This window comes from Phascolarctos cinereus, unplaced genomic scaffold (assembly GCF_003287225.1).
Source record: "Phascolarctos cinereus isolate Bilbo 61053 unplaced genomic scaffold, phaCin_HiC Scaffold_5;HRSCAF=322, whole genome shotgun sequence".
Lineage (NCBI taxonomy): Eukaryota > Metazoa > Chordata > Mammalia > Diprotodontia > Phascolarctidae > Phascolarctos > Phascolarctos cinereus.
Genome location: NW_027555958.1, coordinates 26633297 through 26652002, shown reverse-complemented (window position 1 = coordinate 26652002; position 18706 = coordinate 26633297). Strand labels below are relative to the sequence as shown.

General features: G+C 43.7%; 1 long non-coding RNA gene across 4 annotated transcripts in view; it reads left to right on the top strand.

Moving 5' to 3' along the window:
* The window catches only part of LOC110222090 (uncharacterized), a 45932-nt gene that overhangs the window by 11794 nt on the left and 15432 nt on the right, over positions 1–18706 (top strand). Inside the window, exon 4 of one of the 4 annotated variants that reach the window (XR_013486811.1) lies at positions 36–2607. The exons of the other annotated variants lie outside the window; for them this stretch is intronic. This is a non-coding gene — a long non-coding RNA (uncharacterized LOC110222090). Of the gene's footprint in view, positions 1–35; positions 2608–18706 lie in introns of those variants that run through there. 4 annotated transcript variants of the gene reach the window in all.

Here is an 18706-nt window from a genome sequence, read left to right as displayed (position 1 = left end):
GAGTGAAATTAAATTACCCCTGCCATCTCTTTCAGTTCCAAACCAATGATCTGATACTCTGAAGAAACCTTCTGGCACCACAATTTTCTTACTTCTCGAAATGGATGCTTCTGAAAAGTACAAGAGTTATAATTGTATTATTGCCACAAGAATGAGTAGTTCAACAAAAAATCTCCAAGACATTTATTAAGCTTGAAGAAATGGACCAGATGTGAACCCAAGGGTAGGCTGAGCTCTGGCCCCATTTGAGTGTCTGAAAAGACACCTGGCCACCGCGCTCCCTCCCATCTGTTGACGCTGTGGTATTGCTTCCAGTGATCCATCCTCCCCAGGAACATTTCCAACCTCTTAGTCAAATGAGCTACAAATAATCCTGACAGGACTTTTGACTCAGCACCTTCATTTGGAGAAATTTAGTGGAGGTGTCTGATGGCATTCGGCTGGAGCCGTATGTAGCATGTAGCTTCAGAATCTAGCCACTGTTGCCCATTGAGTGGAAGAAACAATTCAGGCCTGCATTTACAGCTCAAGGATCCAGCAGGGAAAAACAGCAAAGGCATGTGTTTTGTTCCAGCTTGGTCTTCTAATTCCCAAGGCTGATGTTTATCTATTTCCTCTTTCACTTGCTCATTGTGAGCTGACTCCTTGTTGGAGGCTATAAGCAAATAGTACGACAACTACTTTTTGGGAATATTATTTAATAGAAAGAGCCCAGAATTTGGAGTCAGGGGGCCTGGGTTCAAATCCTGAATCTGCCATATACTAACAATGAACCCTTGGATAAGTTCACTGTGTCTCTGTGGGTCTTGAGCCCCCACCTCTAAAATGAGGGGGATTGGATTAGATTACCTTTGAAGTTTTTTCCAGCTCTGGAATCTATTATCCTACAATAGCATCTTATAGGAAGGATTCTTGGTCAAGTGGGGGCTGGACTAAATGGTCACTGAGGAACCTTCCAATTCTAGATTCTATGAGATTCTGTGATTTAATTCAACTCAACAAACACATTTATTTAAAGCAAGCACTTCTATCTTGAACCCGGGACCCTTAGTAAATTAAAGTGTGTTTGCTTTTTTTTTCCCCCTCAAAGCTGTTTGAATTTAATTCTTCACCAGGGAATTAGTATTATGTGCTAACACCTGATCTAAGGGAGGATATTCTAATTAAAAAGGCAAATGGTGAACCATGAGAACACAAATACAATACCAAAGCCCAATTTGCTTCCTGTCCTTCCCAGCTGTGGTCATTCACTGGTGTCAGTCCACAACCCTAACAGATGTATTCATTCCTATCATCAGTCCCACTGGCAATCAGAAACCGTGGCACCTGGAGATCTCTAACTAGCCAGGACAATAGGGAGGGTGCCTGGGACTTAGGCAGCCATCGCATGCGAGTATGTTCGTAGGATCTCCTAGGATTTCAAGTTGAAAGGTCCCACAGAATGCTAAAATCACAGACTTAAAGCTAAAGGGGACCCCAAGGAACATCCAGTCCAATGATCATCTTACACAGGTGGAAACCAAAGCCCAGAATGGGGAAGCTAATTGTCCAAGGTCGTACAGTCAGCTGGAGCAGAATCAGGATTTGATCCTCTGACTCTAAACGCAGCGCTCTTTCTACTGCGTTTCCACTGAGCCCATCTAAGTAGGAGGGGGCTGGCAGGCACTCTAATATGTAAACAGCAGGTGCTTGATCAATGCTTATTGATTAATTGATTGATACCATATGTCAAAAAGGAAAGAGGTGGAATTCTAGGAGACTAGAAGGATCAGACAGATACTCTAGGTTTAGGCGGGCAAGGACCTCATAGATTTAGAAATGGCCTCAGAGGTCAGCTAGTCCAATGGGGACATTTTCTAGATGAGGAAACCAAGGTCATAAGAGGAACTGTGACTAGCCCAATGTCACAGAGGTGGTGTCATTTTAATCCGTCCTCTATCCAGCCAGTGGTTCCAAGTTCCAAACAAGAATAGGCCAGTGCTCCTCTCTGGGCCTCAGTTTCCCTTTCTGGAAAATGAGGAAATGTTTCATAAAGTTTCTCTTTTTAAGGCTCATGTTGATTTATCTCCTTCTGAGTTGTCTTAGGAGGCCGTTGACTACTTTAACTGGCCCATGATCTCTAACATCCCTCTAGGCTCTACATAATCTCAGAAGTTGGTGAAGGCCAGGAAGGTGAAGCAAGCCCTCACTAAGAAGTAGTTGACGTTGGCAGTGCTGGCTGCCATGTCTTACACTGGGCTCCTGGACGCCTTTGGGAGATTCTCACGGGCCCTGGCTATGCTACTTTGACCATGGCCTAGACCTATTGTTGGCACAATTTCGTGCTGTTGTTTCAGTGATTACTTGGCCAAACTATTCAGATGAGAATGCTCATTCTCCCCCCCCCCCCCTTTCCAACAATCAAATGGGAACTAACCTTTCTAAGGTAAAAACAATTAACTGTGATACTGCCTCATGTATAAATCTTCTTATTGATTACATATTGTTTTCCCCAATAGAATGTGAGCTCCTTGAGGACAGGGACTGTGTTTTTGCCTATCTCTGCATCTCTGGCGCTTAGCAGTGCATGGCAAGTTAGCTTAATAAATGCTCGCTGACCTGACCTAATGCTGATATTACAAAACATGAGTATTTATTGGTGCACCAAAGCAAATCCATAGTTTCTATCCCCAGACCTGTCAGGCTAAAGTGAGGCATTCTTTGTAGGCTCTGAGGATCCCAACTCCTACTCTCACTGACCAGTCGGGGTCCCAAATCTAGGCTGGCTGCTTCACTGCTCCAGCATTCTACGGGTGCCTCTGATGGACAATATGGTGGCTTCCTCCATCGCAACAAGTAAAGCACAAGGGATTTCAGTTCAGAAAAGAAGACGCTTTAGTTAGGGAGGGTCGAAGGGCAGAGCCATGAGATTACAGATCTAGAATTGGAAGAGACTTTTGGTGACATCTAATCCAATTCTCTAATTTTACAAGTGAGGAAACTGAGGCTCAGAGAGTTGTACTGGATTTAGAACTAGAAAGAGCTTCGGAAACCATCTAGTCCAATTCTCTCATTTTATATATGAGGAGGCTCAGAGAGGTGATCTAGAACTGGAAAGAACTTCAGAAACCACCTAGTCCAATTCTCTCATTTTATATATGAGGAACCTGAGGCTCAGAGAGGTGATCTAGAACTGGAAAGAACTTCAGAAACCACCTAGTCCAATTCTCTCATTTTATATATGAGGAACCTGAGGCTCAGAGAGGTGATCTAGAACTGGAAAGAACTTCAGAAACCACCTAGTCCAATTCTCTCATTTTATATATGAGGAACCTGAGGCTCAGAGAGGTGATCTAGAACTGGAAAGAACTTCAGAAACCACCTAGTCCAATTCTCTCATTTTATATATGAGGAACCTGAGGCTCAGAGAGGTGATCTAGAACTGGAAAGAACTTCAGAAACCACCTAGTCCAATTCTCTCATTTTATATATGAGGAACCTGAGGCTCAGAGAGGTGATCTAGAACTGGAAAGAACTTCAGAAACCATCTAGTCCAACCTTTTTGTTTTTATAGTCCAGAAAATGGATGCCTAGGGACTTCAAGTGAGTTGCCCCCGATAACATAGGGAGTTGCAGAGCCAAGTGTCAAATCCAGGTATTCCAACTCTGACCTCAGTGTTCCTTCCCCTCTACCATATTGCCTTGCTTTCTGGAATTTGAACACTCTCAATGCCCTGCCCCCCTCCATTATTGAGGTTCTGAGCCCCCTTGAGGCCTGGTTTCCTAATTTCCATTCCCTCTGGCTTCTAGCACAAGACAGCTTCTTGGAACCCCTTGTATTCAACCTCCTCTGAGTCTCCAGCTTCTGTGTCCCAGGATTAAAAAATGCGGAAGGAGCTGATTCCATATATGAGTTCCTGACTCCCTTCTAGTCTTATGTCCTCTTCCCTCCCTCCTTCTCTCCCTGCCTAGCTCAGCCCTTCATTATTTTTAGGGCTAATCTATATTCATTTGTCTTTTACAAATTCTAAACCAAAGTTGTCATGTCAGACGGTTTTTAACCAAGTCCAGAGTCTTGAAAATCTCTCCCCACCCTTTACTGCAGTCTCTGGGCACTCATCCTTCTCAGGCCTCTCCGCCAAACCCACGCCTTATGTGATCAGCAAATTGAGTTCCTCCCCCCTACAACTATTCCGAGAATCTCCAATCTCAGCATTGGAAGTGACTTCCAAGGGCCAGAGACTCATAGATTTAGGGCTGGAAGAAATCTCAGAAACCATCTAGCCAAACCCTCTAATTTTTACAGATAAGTAAATTGAAGTGGGGGGGGAAGTGATGATTTTGGAGGTAGAATCTGAACTCAGGTCCTCCAATTGAAGTCACCGTGTACTAGGCAGAAGGAGTTAAGTGAAGTACTTTCTGGAAAGGGAGGTAAACATGGTCAGGCCAAGGGTGAGCTAAATTACATGCAGAAAAGGAAAAGACAGGAGGGAATCCAAGCACTCTTGGTAATTCTGGGTCTGCTGGTCTGGGGCAGGGGTGGGGAGCCTGCGGCCTCGAGGCCACGTGTGGCCCTTTGACGGAATACTAGTTTTACAGAACAAATCCTTTTATTGAGGGTGTTCTGTGAAGTGGCTCAAGCCACTGCCACCCCATTCCTGCCTCCCCCACCCAAATTACAAGGTACACCTACCTCCTCCCACTAGAACGCACAAAGCTACCGAGAGAATGTTTTTCCTTCCTGCTTGCCCCCTTGCTGACACCAAGAAAAAAGAAGTCAAAAACCTTGTTTTTTGGTAGGACTTGAACCCAGGTCTTTGGGATGCTGATGTCTGCGCCCTACCCACTATACCATGTTGCTTCTCATAGGATGGACATGAAAACATTCAAACTTTCTGAAAATGGGAAAATCCTGTGAAAATTATTGTGATCGTTATTCTTATTTTTATTCTTATTATTCCTCTTGGAGTTCTTCTCTTGAGTCAGGGACCCTGTTGGCTACGCTGCTTGGGCATTGGGCCATCCAAGCACTTGGCATTTTGCCACGGTCTCCCCTGCCAACCTAATTTTCAGATCACATTGAATTCCTCACCCTCTGCCGAAAGATTCCGAAGCTTCCCCGAGCAGCTCCACTGGGTCTTATTAAATGGCTGGAAGCCCTGAGCTCTCTCTGCTTAGTCGTCTTCAGGGGTCCTCAGCTGGAGGCCTGCTTGGGGAATGATTACCTTTCACGGCTAGGCCACCACTGAGGCCTTCAGGTTATTTTACCTCTTTTTGCAAAGCCCTTTCCTGCAGGGTCCCAGGCCAGGCCCCAACCCAGTTCTCATCCCCTCCCCACGGTCTCTTTTAACCCCTGCTGTGCACCTTGGGTGCAGGCATGCACATGCTCCCCGCAGTGCTGACAGAAAGCTCGGGCTGCATATGCCCTCAGCAAGAATTCATTTTGCAGGTTTCTAAGGGCAGATGCAGCAAGAGCCGGATTGGGAGATGAAAAAGTCGAATGCGGAGTGGATGGAGGTGGGGAAGATTGAAAGATTACAGATGTGAACCAAGTCACTCCCCTCCCTACTTAAGAAACTCCACTGGCTCCCTATTACCTCCAGGATCAAATGTCAAATCATTCTCTTGGTATTTCAAGTCCTTCACAGCTTAGCCCCTTCCTCACTTTCTTTGTTGTTCAGTCCTTTCAGTTGTGTCTGACTCTTCATGACCCCATTTGAGGTTTTCTTGGCAAAGATAATTAGAGTGGTTTGCCATTTCCTTCTGCAGCTCATTTTATAGATGAGGAAACTGAGGCAAACAGGGTGAAGTGTCTTGCCCAGGGCCACACAGCTAGTAAGCGTCTGAGGTGGGATTTGAACTCAGGCAGATAAGTGTTCCTGGTTCCAAGCCCAGCGCTCTGTGCACTAGGGCACCACTGAGCTGCCCCTTCCCTTTCTAGTGTCCTTCTACTTTACTCCTCTCCATATGCTAATAAGTCTGGTGACTCTGGCTTTCTTGCTGTTTCTTATGTACAACACATCACCCTTCTCGGAGGCTTTTCTTTGGCTATCCTTCATGCTGGAAGTGCTCTCTTTCCCCAGCAGGTAGGTGTTGTGGTAGATAGAACTCTGACCCTGGAGTCCAGACCTGAGTTCAAATCCAGCCTCAGATACTTACTAGCTGTGTACCCCTGGACAAGTCATTTCAGTTTCCTTAACTGTGAAACAGTGATAATGCAGTTGCATCCCAGGGTTGTTGTGAGAATAAAATGAGATAATATTTAATATTTGTGGGGGTTTTTTTTGGCTTGGTAATGGGGTTAAGTGACTTGCCCAGGGTCACACAGCTAGTGTTAGTAACTAACAGCTAGTTAGTCTGTCTGAGGCCAGATTTGAACTCAGGTCCTCCTGAATCCAAGGCCAGTGCTGTATCCACTGCACCACCTAGCTGCCCCTATGAGATAATATTTGCAAAATGCTTGGTATGTAGTAGGCACTTAATAAATGATTGTCTCCTTCCTCCCTTCCCCACCTCTCTTCAAATCTAAGCCAAAATCCTCCTCACCCCCCTTTGCAGGAGACCTTTCCCAGCCTCATCATCCTCCCTCTTAGATGACCATCAATTTGCATTTGCATTATAGAATATCTCTGTATGTAGTTATTTTCATATCATCTCCTTCAGCAGAATGTGAGCTCCTTGAGGGCAGGGACTGTGTTCTTCCCTTTCTTGGTATGGTGCCTGGCATATAGTGTGCATTTATTGAACAAATTCTTGTTGCTATTGAATGACTGAGGACCACAGACTGAGAGCCATAAGGGCCCTCAGAGGCCATCTGGTCATCTTACAGATGAGGAAACTGAGGCACACAGAAGTGGAGTGACAGCTTTTCGGATCATAGATCTGGAGTTGGGAAGGCTCTCCAAGTCCACCAGGTCCAATCCCCTCTTCTACCACATGAGGAAACTGAGGCCCAGGGTCATCAAAGGACACACCCTATTTAGAGGTGATGGTAGTATTCGTATGATTAAGATTCCCAGATCGAGAGGTAGAAAGTTGCTTCTCTCCTTCCCGGCCCCTCACCTTATTATGGGTGGTTGGACGGAAGATGAAGCGTGGCTTGGGTTCTGGAGCCAGCTGACCAATGACATCAGGAAGGTGAGGTCTTGATTTGCAGGTGAATTCGATTTAAGTGGGGCGGGGCTGTGCAAAGTCACCAGCCTCATATCTCCTCCAGGGACCAGCTAGAGTCTTTGGTTTTCAGTGGAGAGGAATTAGGGGAAATTAATCCAGATAGCAGAGTTAAAGATAATACAGCTTCCAGAAGTGACTTAGCAGTGATGTAGTCGAGGTGCCCAGGGCAAACAAAAGCCGGCAACTAACAGAATAGGCAGCATAGGTGGTGCTGTGATTTAGGGAAGTCCCTGTCTTACCACCCTTCCTCAGAGGCCACTGGCTGAATCCTTAAACTCCCTTAACAGAAACAGCCCTGCATGCCGGAAAGGGAAATTGGGCTAATGATGCAAAGTCCAGAACAAGGAATCGGTGGTGAAGGATTGGCAGCAGTGTCTTTTCTGGAGGATTGAGAGGCAAGGGCAATGACAGCCCTAGGCACCTGAAGTAGAGACTGGGGATTTGGAAGGATGATGGTAAGGCACGGTGAAAGAAGGGCTTAGATCAGTTGATCTCTTGTTAGATTAGTTGATAGCTTTTCCAACAGTGATATATTGTGAGCATGAATTCAGTTAAATTGGGGTGAATAACCTTGCTTCTTTTTATCGATCCCCTGAGGGTCAGTCTCTGGATTGATTCACTGTTTCCATTGGACCTCCTCCAATCTCATAGAATTTAGAGCTGGAAGGGACCTCGGAAGCCATATAGTACAACCTCTTCATTTTACAGAGGGAGAACTAAGTCCAGAGGGGGAAGTGACTTCCCTAAGGTCACACAGTTTTGGATAGAAGTGCAATGCTGGCCGATCTTGCTTATTAAGCCCCAAGAGTAGTTCGTAGCACAATGCCCCCAGTGCCTAGTATGAGACATTGCACTGAGTGGTTGAGGTGAAGTTGGAAGAAAACTCTGCACTGGTAATCAGGAGACTCCTGGGTCTCCTGGTCCCAGCTCTGCCTTTTACTAGCTAGGTGGCTTTGAAGAATTAACTTTCTGGGTCTGAGTTTCCTTCTGTGTAATATATGTGTGTATTTGAATACATTTGTGATAGCAAAGAATTGAAAATAGAGGGTGCTATAGGTTAGAGAATGGTTGAAATAATTGTGGCATATAAATGTAATGGAATGGTATTGTGTAGAAACCCCCCCCTAAATATAAGAAATTTGGAGAAAACTTTGGAAGATTTGTGTAAGAGAGGGGGTTTCTATATCCCCTCTAACTGATGTGTCACAGAAGACACAGAATCTAATCAGAGGTGTTAATGAGGTGTTAAACTGACTGTCTAGATGCCTTAATGCCCTGATCCCTTTATCAGGTGTGAGTACCTCTGTGATTGAATCAAGAATTAGTTGAGAAAACAAATTGGCCATTTCTGGGTTTTATTTGCTAAGCCCTAAGGAGCTGAATTCACTCAAGGCTCAAAGTACTCCTGGAACAAGAACGCCTCTCCCTCCCCATGGTAGGGAGGAGGGGATTTTTCTGCTCTCCCCCCTCCGTCAGCCTTGTAGCTTTGAAGGGGAATCTGTTGTTGTTGACCCCATTTTGTAGTTTGGAAAAGGTACGTCTTATTTTACAGATGAGAAACTGAGGCAAACAAGGTTAAGTGATTTGTCCGAGGTCACACAATTATTAAGTGTCTGAGATGGATTTGAACTCATGAAGATTAATCTTCCTGGTTTCAAGCCCAAAGCGCTATCCACTGCACCACCAAGCTGCCCCAGGAGAATTAGTGGGGATTAAAAGGAGACCCTGCATCCACTGGGGAGCAGAGGCTCACACTCTAGGAAGGCAGAGAAATGAAGAGACAGAGACTTAAGGGAGAGCACAGTGTAATCCCTGGCAATTGAGACTTAGGTTGTGGAGAGGAGCAGACCCTGGGAACCCAGAATGAGGACTCTATGAAGAGAAGAAGGATTTCCAGGCCCTGCATACCCAGAGTTGTGAGTTACCTTTGTCATGCATGTTTCCTACATGGGTGTGCTCTCAGTTTGAGCCCACTTTCCCTAAGACGCTGTGTGCATTTGTGGGAGAATGTACCCAGAGAGAAAGTTTTATAACTTTTATTTTTGCTGTGCCATCTGTGCGCTATACATTTGATGAGAGCTGATTTAATCTACTATTAATCTGCCAATATTTATTAAGTGCCTGCTGTGTACTAGACACTATATTATTATTGATGCAAAGCTGTGGGAATGCAGATCCGCAGGGTTGCCTCTAGTACATGAAGTAACAGGCACTCTTGGGGGACCTAACCGTGAATGTTAATGTGACTTGGAAGATGCAGCTCTGAGATGATGTCATACTCTGTATGAACTGCTGCAGAGTGAAGTAAGTAGAAACAAGAAAACAGTAAATAGAAAGAATACAATAAAGCAGAATCAGAAGGCAGAGTAATTATGACCAGTCTTGGCCTCAGAGAAGATCTGCGGAAATGTGGCTCCCTCCTTTTGTTAGAGAGATGAGGATGGGGAGGGAAATGGGGCTGGAGTGTTGCATAAAACCATCAGATGTGGTAGCTCTGCTGGTTTTCTGTAACCATTTTTTTTTTTTTGTTGGTGAGGGGAGGAAGGCGGTATATCTAGAATCCTAGGGCGTTAGGGTTAGAAGGGACCTTAGGGGGCATCTAGTCTGAGGATTCTTATTTAACCAATTTTATGTCCTGGATCCCTTGGGCAACCCACTGAAGCTGACTGATCCTTTCTCAGAATCATGTTATCTATATTCACAATGGAAGGAAATACTCAATTTCAGTTAGAGGTTAATGAAAATAAGTGATACCCCCACCCTCATCCTTGTTCATGGACCTCCATGAAAAGTATTAACAGATACCTTGGACCCCAGATTAGGAATTCCTCATCTGTCCAACTCCCTCATCTTACAGAGGAAGAAACTGAGGCCCAGAGAAGGGAAATGATTTGTAAAAGGCCATTTTAGAATGACATACTGCATTCAGAGATAAGTAAATTCAGAAGATTATGAAATAAAGATACAGCGATGGGAAAAAGGGAAGGCTGTTAATGACTGGAAAGCAGGAAAGACCTCTAGAAGGAGAGGACTATTCAGCTTCAGTCTGGAAGGGAGTGAAGGCTTCCAAGAGGTGGAGGTGAGGGGAGGGAGCGTTCCAGCTAGGGATACAGCTTGGACAAAGGCAAGGAAGGAGAAGATGGGATTTGCCTATGGAGAACACAGCTAGCGGGTTAGTTTGACCAAACTAGAGAATGCATATGCACTAGGGGAAGTAATGTGCAGTAAGTCTGTAAGGGTGGGCTGGAGCCAGATTGTGGAATAGCTTTAAATACCAATCAGAGGAGCCTGGATCATATTATACGTCTAATAAGGAGCTGCTGAAGCTTCTTGAGCAGAGGAGTGACATGGTCAAGGCTGTACTTTAGGGATATCAGTTTGGCAGGTGTGGGATGGATGGATTAGAAAGAGGAGGGACTGGAGGCAGGGAGGCCAATTAGAAAGCTATTGTAAGAGTGCCTGGACCAGGGTGAGTGTGACATGATTAGAGAGGAGATGGATAATTCCCTTCTAAACAACTTTAAATAGCACCTCAAAACAAATTCTGGAGTGGCAGAACCCACAAAGTGATGGGCTAAAACAATTTTCTAGCCCAAGACAACTTAGAAGGTCAGCAGGAAAGGTCTATTGCACTGGGGTGAAAGTGGAGTGCCAGCTGCACCAGTTTACACTATGTCCCAGCTAACCAGAAGCAGGCCTTCAGAGTGAATGGATCAACTGTGGCAGTAGTGGCTTCCAGAACTCTCAGCCCACAGATGGTGAAGGGGTCAGACAACTTATCAGAAAGATATTAGAGGGGTCCCTTTGTAGCACTGGGTGCAGAACTCTATTGCATTGCTTATATTTAGATCCTGGTTGTTGTCCCACGGCAAGAAAGAACACTAGCACACCAGAGCTTGCATCCCCAGGGGAGCAGGGGACCCTTGTTATAGTTCCAGGGCAGAAAAGAGTGCTTATAGTCACTCTCAGACCAGAGCACAGCCCACGAGAGTAGAAAACACAACTCTCCTTAGATCATACCATTTTGGAAGAACTGAAAGCTTACATACCCCTAGAACTGGATGCATAAAAAAACCTGAAGCTTGGGACAATGTCCCCTCCACTCTGGGAACAGAGCCTAACTTTATATTAAAGTTAAAAAGTCAAGAAATAGGCAGGAAGGTGAGCAATAACAACAAGGAGATTCTAACCATAAAAATTATAATGGTAACAGGGAAGATGAAAACACAAACTCAGAAAAAGACAACAATCTAGAGATGAAAGGGACCTCAGAGGCCATCTCATCTGGCCATCCTCCACACCTCGCCACCTGTCAATAAATGAGGGAGCAGTTACATCCAAAGCCTCAAAGAAAAACATGAATTGGCCTCAGGCCCAAAAAGAAATCCTAGAAGAGCTCAAAAAAGATTTTAAAAATCAAATAAGAGAGAGGAAAAATTGAGAAAAGAAATGACAGCAACACAAGACAATCATGAAAAAAGAGTCAACAGCTTGGTGAAAGGAGGCACAAAAAAATACTAAAGATCATAACACCTTAAAAACAGATTAGGCCAAATGCTGAAAGAGGCACAAATCTCCAAGGAAGAGAAAAATGTCTTAAAAAGCAGAACTGGGAGGCAGCTAGGTGTCACAGTGGATAGAGCACTGACCCTGAAGTCAGGAGGACCTGAGTTCAAATCCAGCCTCAGACACATAACACATACTAGCTGTGTGACTCTGGGCAAGTCACTTAACCCCAACTGCCTAAAAATTAAAAAAAAAATTAAAAAAGCATAATTGGCCAAATGGAAATAGACATTCAAAAATTCACTGAAGGAAAGAACTCCTTAAAAAGTGGGCTTGGCCAAATGGAAAAAGAGGTACAAAAACTCACTGAAGAAAATAATTCCTTAAAAGTTAGAATTGCGAAAGTGGAAGCTAATGACTCCGTGAGACATCAAGAAGCAATAAAACAAAATCAAAAGAATGAAAAAAAACCCAGAAGACAATGTGAAATACCTCATTGGAAAAATGAGTGGCCTGGAAAATATGTCAAGAAGAGATAATTTAAAAATTATTTGAAAGCCATGATCAGAAAAGAGCCTAGACATCATCATTTAAGAAATTACTAGGGGCAGCTAGGTGGTGCAGGGGGCAGCTAGGTGGTGTGAGGGGCAGCTAGGTGGTGCAGTGGATAGAGCACTGGCCCTGAAGTCAGGAGGACCTGAGTTCAAATCCAGCCTCAGACCAAACACTTGACACTTACTAGCTGTGTGGCCTTGGGCAAGTCACTTAAACCCAATTACCTAAAGAGAGAGAGAAAGAGAGAGAGAGAGAGAGAGAGAGAGAGAGAGAGAGAGAGAGAGAGAGAGAGAGAGAGAGAGAGAGAGAAATTACCAAGGAAAACTGTTCTGATATTCTAGAACCAGAGGGAAAAATAAAAATGGAAAGAATCCACTGATCACCTCCTGAGATACCAAAATGAAAACTCTCAGGAATATCATAGGCAAATCCCAGAACTCCCAGGTCAAGGAGAAGATATTGCAAGCAGCCAGAAAGAAACAATTCAAATATCATAGAGCCACAGTCAGTACAACACAAGATTTAGCAGCTTCTACATTAAAGAATTGGAGGGCTTGGAATGTGATATTCTGGAGGGTAAAGGAGTTAGGGTTACAACCAAGAATCACCTACCCAGCAAAACTGAGTAGAATCCTTCAGGGGAAAAATGGATATTCAATGAAATAGAGGACTTTAAGCATTCCTAATGAAAAGACCAGAGCTGAGTAGAAAATTTGACTTTCAAATAGAAGACTGAAGAGATGTGTAAAAAGGTGAATAGGAAAGAGAAATCATAAGGGATTCAATAAGATTAAACTGATTACATTCCTATATGGGAAAATGATACCTACAACTTCTAAGAACTATCTCATTATTTGGGCAGTTACAAAGAGTATACATAGACAGAGGGCCCTGGTGTGAGTTGAATATGATGGGATAATTATTTTTAAAACCTAAAGTTAAGGGGTGAAAAAGAGGAATGCAGTGTGAGAAGGGGGAAGGGAGAGGTGGAATGGGGTAAATTATCTCATGTAAAAGAGGTATGAAAGAGCTTTTACAGTGGAGAGGAAGACTGGAGACGTAGATGGGACCACTGAACCTTACTCTCATCGGAATTGGCTCAAAGAAGGAATAACATACACACTTGGGTATTGAAATACCCTAAAGGAAAATAAGAGGGAAAGGGATAGGAGAAGGGGTATATGTGATAGAAGGGAGAGCCAATTGGGGGAAGTGGTAGTTAGAAGCAAAACACTTTTGAGGATGGACTGGGTGAAAGGAGAGAGAGAGAGAGAGAGAGAGAGAGAGAGAGAGAGAGAGAGGGAAGAGAGAGAGAGAGAGAGAGAAGGATAAACAAGGGAAAAATAAGATGGATAATAGTAAACGTAGTAATAGTATTTATAACTGTGAAAAATTTTTACAGCAAGTTTCTCTGCTAAAGGCCTCATTTCTCAAATATATAGAGAATGGAGTCAAATTTATAAAAACAAGAGCCTTTACCCAATTGATAAATGGTCAAAGAATATGAACAAGCAGTCTTTAGAAGAAGAAATCAAAGCTATTTGTAGTTATATGGGAAAAATGCTCTAAATGACTATTAGTTTAGAGAAAGCAAATTAAAAAAACTCTGAGGAATCACACCTATCAGATTGAATGATATGACAAAAAAAGGAAAATCATGAATGCTGGAGAAGATGTGGGAAAATTGGGAGTTATGAACAGATTCAACCATTCTGTAGAGCAATTTGGAACTGTGCTCACAAGGCTATACCAACAATACCACTACTAGGTCTGTATTCCAAAGAGATTAAAAAAAAATAAAAAAAAAACAAAATAAAAAATGTACAAAAATATTTATAGTAGCTCTTTTAGTGGTGTCAAAGAATCAGAAATTGATGAGATGCCCATTAACTGGGGAGTGTCTGAACAAATTGTGGTATATGATTATGATGGAATACTATTGTGGTATATGAAATGATAAGCAGGACACTCTCAGAAAATCCTGGAAAGGCTTACACGAAATGATGCAAAGTGAAATGAGCAGAACCAGGAGAACGTTGTTCACAGTAACAGCAACAATGATCAACTACGAAAGACTTAGCTATTCTCAGCTGTCAAACTCTTGTCTTAAATAAAGCTGTAAAGTTTTTTGAGGCAGCTTTGGCTGGTCAGAAGCATTGAAGTGTCACAGAAAACCTTGGGCTGAGAATGAGAAATCCTGGGTACTGGTCTCAGCTCTGACACTAGCAACTTGGGTAAGTCATTTAACTTCTCTTTACTTTAGCTTTTTTTTTTTTTTCAATCAACCTGGTACTGTGGAAGGAGTGTTGGATTTGGAGTCAGCGGCCTTGAGTCCAAATCTTGCCTTTATCATGATCTGTCACTTAATTTCTCTGGGCCTCAGTTTCCACCTCTGTAAAATAAAGAGGTTGGACTTGAGGCTTCTGGCTCTAAATCCATGATCCCATGATCTGGGAAACTAGAATAGTGCTACCTTACCTCCATCACAGAGATATCTTGAAAGTCAAATGAGATGATGGATATGTGAATGTTTCAAAAAGTAAGGGAGCTCTGGAAGCCATGCCGTTCCCAATTCATCTTCCTATCCCTGTCCTTGTTCCTGGCCCTCTTCTTCTCCCTTACTCCTCCTCTCCCTATTCCTCTCTTTCCCTCTCCCCTTCTCCCTCCTCTTCTCCTTCTGCCTCTCTCTCCCTCTCCCCCTCTCCCTCTCCTCTCTCCCACCCCCTTTATTTCTCCCTCTTCCACTCTTTCTTCTTCCTTCCCTCTCTCCCTTTCCTTCTCCCACCTGCTTTCTTTCTCCCTCTTCTCACTCTCCCCCTCTCTCCCTCCCCTTCTCCCTCTCCCCCTTTCTCTCTCCTTCTCCCACCCCCTTTATTTCTCCCTCTTCCACTCTTTCTTCTTTCCTTCCCTCTCCCTCTCCCACCCCTTTATTTCCCCTTCCACTCTTTCTTCTTCCTTCCCCTCTCCCTTCCTTCTCCACCCGCTTTCTTTCTCTCTTCTCACTCTCCCCCTTCTCCCTCTCCCCCTCTCTTCATCCTTCCTTCTCTCATTCTCCTTTTCTCTCCCTGTCTCCCTCTCCCCATCATGAGATTATCCTATCCATTTAAAACAAGAACAACTTGGTATTCTCAAGTGCAGCAGGTAATCAATATCCAGGCAGGGATATCACGACCATGCCATGTGATCCAAGCACAGTCCTTTAGGGGGTTCCCTTCAAATAATCAGGGCTCTCCTTTGGCCCTCCAAACTGAGTGGTTCATCAAGAGATCGCTCAAACTGCCCCTTTTAATCAAAAGCTGCTTGTTCACCTTTGTACTGTTAATGGGGAAAAATTGCCTCTACTTCTAGGTAAGCAGCCAAGTCATATAGGCAAAGGATTTGTGGGAACTTGGGCTAAAATCTCATTTTGGGTATTTGTTCAAGCCTCATTAATTCAGATTTCACTAATTGATTTTGTGATCATTTTGTTGGAACGGAAGCAGGCTGGGGCACAAGAAAGGCGAGGCTCCAACTTTCTCTGTACTGTCTCTGAGAATGGGAGTAGCTAAGCAAATTAGACATAAAAGAGATTTCTAGGAGGGATGATTACATGTTTAAGCAAGCTTTTCAGGCACTTTATGGGTTTTCATTTATATTCAAGCAGTTAAAATAGGGGCCAATGCTGGATGTAGTCTTCTAGAATGAAGTATCAAAAAGAGAAAACATGGTTAGAATTTTTTTTGGGGGGTGGGGAGGGGTGGGGAAGAGTGTTTCTTCGAGGCTACTTATTCATTGGATAGCCTGATTGGGTGGGGACCTCACAGGCCATTTAGTTCTTGACTCCTTCAGGCTAGCTAGTATAACCCCTGAATTTTACAAAAGAAGAAACTAAAATTAAGTGACTTGCCCAAGGACACAGAGAAGAGTTAGGATTTGAATTCAGAGCCTCTGACTCCAAAATCAATGCTCTTTCCTTTATATTTATCCTCTCTCTCCTAGGAGCTGGTTACTTATTTCTTCCCTAAGTGTCCATTAAGGATAGAGATAGGCAGTGTGTCAGGAGCTCTTCTCTCAGCCAGGTGAGCGCTCATCAGACGTGAACTAGAGCCGATTGCCCCAGAACTGCAGGATGTCAGAGCTGGAAGGGACTTCTGAGGTCATCTTATCCAAAAAGCACCTGATAAAGACATCACAACATGTGGTTGTTTGACTCAAAGACCTCTAGTGACACAGAACCCTTATCTCTCAAGGCAATCTCTTCCTCTTTTGTTGTTCACTCGTGTCCAATTCTTTGTGACCCCATTTGGGGTTTTCTTGGCAAAGATCCTGGAGGGGTTTGCCATTTCCTTCTCCAGCTCATTTGACAGATGAGGAAACTGAGGCACACAGAGTTAAGTGACTTGCCCAGGGTCACTCAGATAGTAGGTGTTGGAGGCCATATTTGTACTCAGGAAGCGGAGCCTTCCTGACTCCAGGCTCTGCGTTCTTGCATCGTGGGGGCACCTAGCTGCTCTCTTCCATTTTTAGATAGCTCTTATTATTAGGAATTTCCCCCCCTACCTAGCCAAAATTTGCCTCTTTGCAGCTTGTGTTTGTCACTCCTAGTTCTAGACAGCAGGACTCAGAGGCAAACTCCGAACCCAAGTCTGGCCAATTCCAAATCCTGAGCTCCTTTCACTCTTTCCTCAGGGATGAGTCCATAACAGTATCCTTTTCGGATCTGAGTCATAATAGGTGTTCAGTAAATGAAGATGGCCTATTTTTGAACTAATGAATGAATCCATTGATATTTAGCCATACTAATTATAAATGTTATCCATTCACTAGATGTCTACCAGGAAACAGCCTCCTTCAAATGATCACATATACTTTAGAGGTATAAGACTGCATACAATAAAGAAGTGTATAAATCTAACTGGCCTTCTTTCAAATTATTCTAGAACGGTATAAAGGGCTCTTGAATGGATAAGTGGAGTTTAAGACTTTTCTGGGCAGCTGGGTGGCACAGTAGATAGAGCACCGGGCTTGGAATCAAGAAGACTCATCTTCATAGGTTCAAATCCTGCCTCAGACTCTTATTAGCCATGTGACCCTGTGCAAGTCACTTAACCCCATTTGCCTCAATTTCTAAAATGAAATGGAGGAAGAAATGGCAAAGAACTCCAGTATCTTTGCCAAGAAAATCTCAGATGGGGTCATGAAGAGTTGGACATGACTGAAACAACAACAACTAAGATTCTCTTCTAAACTGGGAAAGCTGAGGGAGTTCGCAATAGCCAACTAGAATTTCTATAGAGCTTCAGGGTTTGCAAAGCACTTTACAGATATCTGATTTGATCCTCTCAACAACCCTGGGAAGTAGGTGTTATTATTTTCCTCATTTTATAGATGGGGAAACTGAGGCAGATAGAAGTTGTGGCTTTTACAGATTCACACAGTGTGCCTTGAGTCTAGATTTGAACTCAGGTCTTCCTGACTCCAGGTGCAGTGCTGTATTCACTGGACCACCTAACTATCTCTAGGCAGGGTATTGGACTAGATGACCCCCTAAGGTCCCATCAATTCTAGATCTGTGATCCCAGTGATTTAAGGTTTACCTTCATTATCTCGTTAGATTCTCTAATATGTTGTTGTTTATAGCAGGTGTGGAAGCTGGAGCTTAGCAAGGTTAAAGGACTTAGCAATGCTAGTAGGTGGGTCAGAGGTAGGATTTGAACCCAAATCACTGAACTCCACGACCAGAGCTCTTTCCACTATAGTGTGCTGAAACAAAAATAATCTGCTGGGAAAGGTAACTTGTTTGGGAAGAGGAAGTCATGTCTGCCTACTTTATGAGCCTTCTCTGAGGGAGTAAATTAGCATATAGATAAAGGGGAACTGAAGAATGTACTCGGGCTCCCATAAATTCTTTTTGAGGTTCTGCCTGAAAGGCTGCTAGGGCCAGTGCCTAGGGTTGTAACTTTAGACTGCCTTGAAAATGACCAGACCAAATGACGGTGTGGAACTAAAATCCTGTTAACTTACATGGGAGCATTTCCTGTGCCCAAAGCACCTTAGTCAAAGCACTGAGCAGACCTGACTTCCTAGATTTGGATTTTGATAGAATCACCTCCCTCTTAGTTCCCATTCTCCTGTCCCAAGGAACAATCCATTTAACATAGATTACAACACACTAGGGAACTGACTCTTTGGAGACATTTTTGTACCATTCTGGGCCAGAGGTGTGCAAACCACATTCAAATCATGTATTTGATTGGGGGCATGACAGGGAATAAATGTACGGCATTTAGGGAAAAAATAATCCCAATTCTACATGTAAAACTAAAGATTGAACTACTGGAGGGGCAGTTAGGTGGTGTAATGGACAGAGCACCTAACTGAAGTCAGGAGGACCTGAGTTCAAATCCAGTCTCAGACCAAACACATAACACTTACTAGCTGTGTGACCCTGGGCAAGTCACTTAACCCCATTGCCTAGCCAAAAAATAAATAATAAATTGAACTACTGGGTATG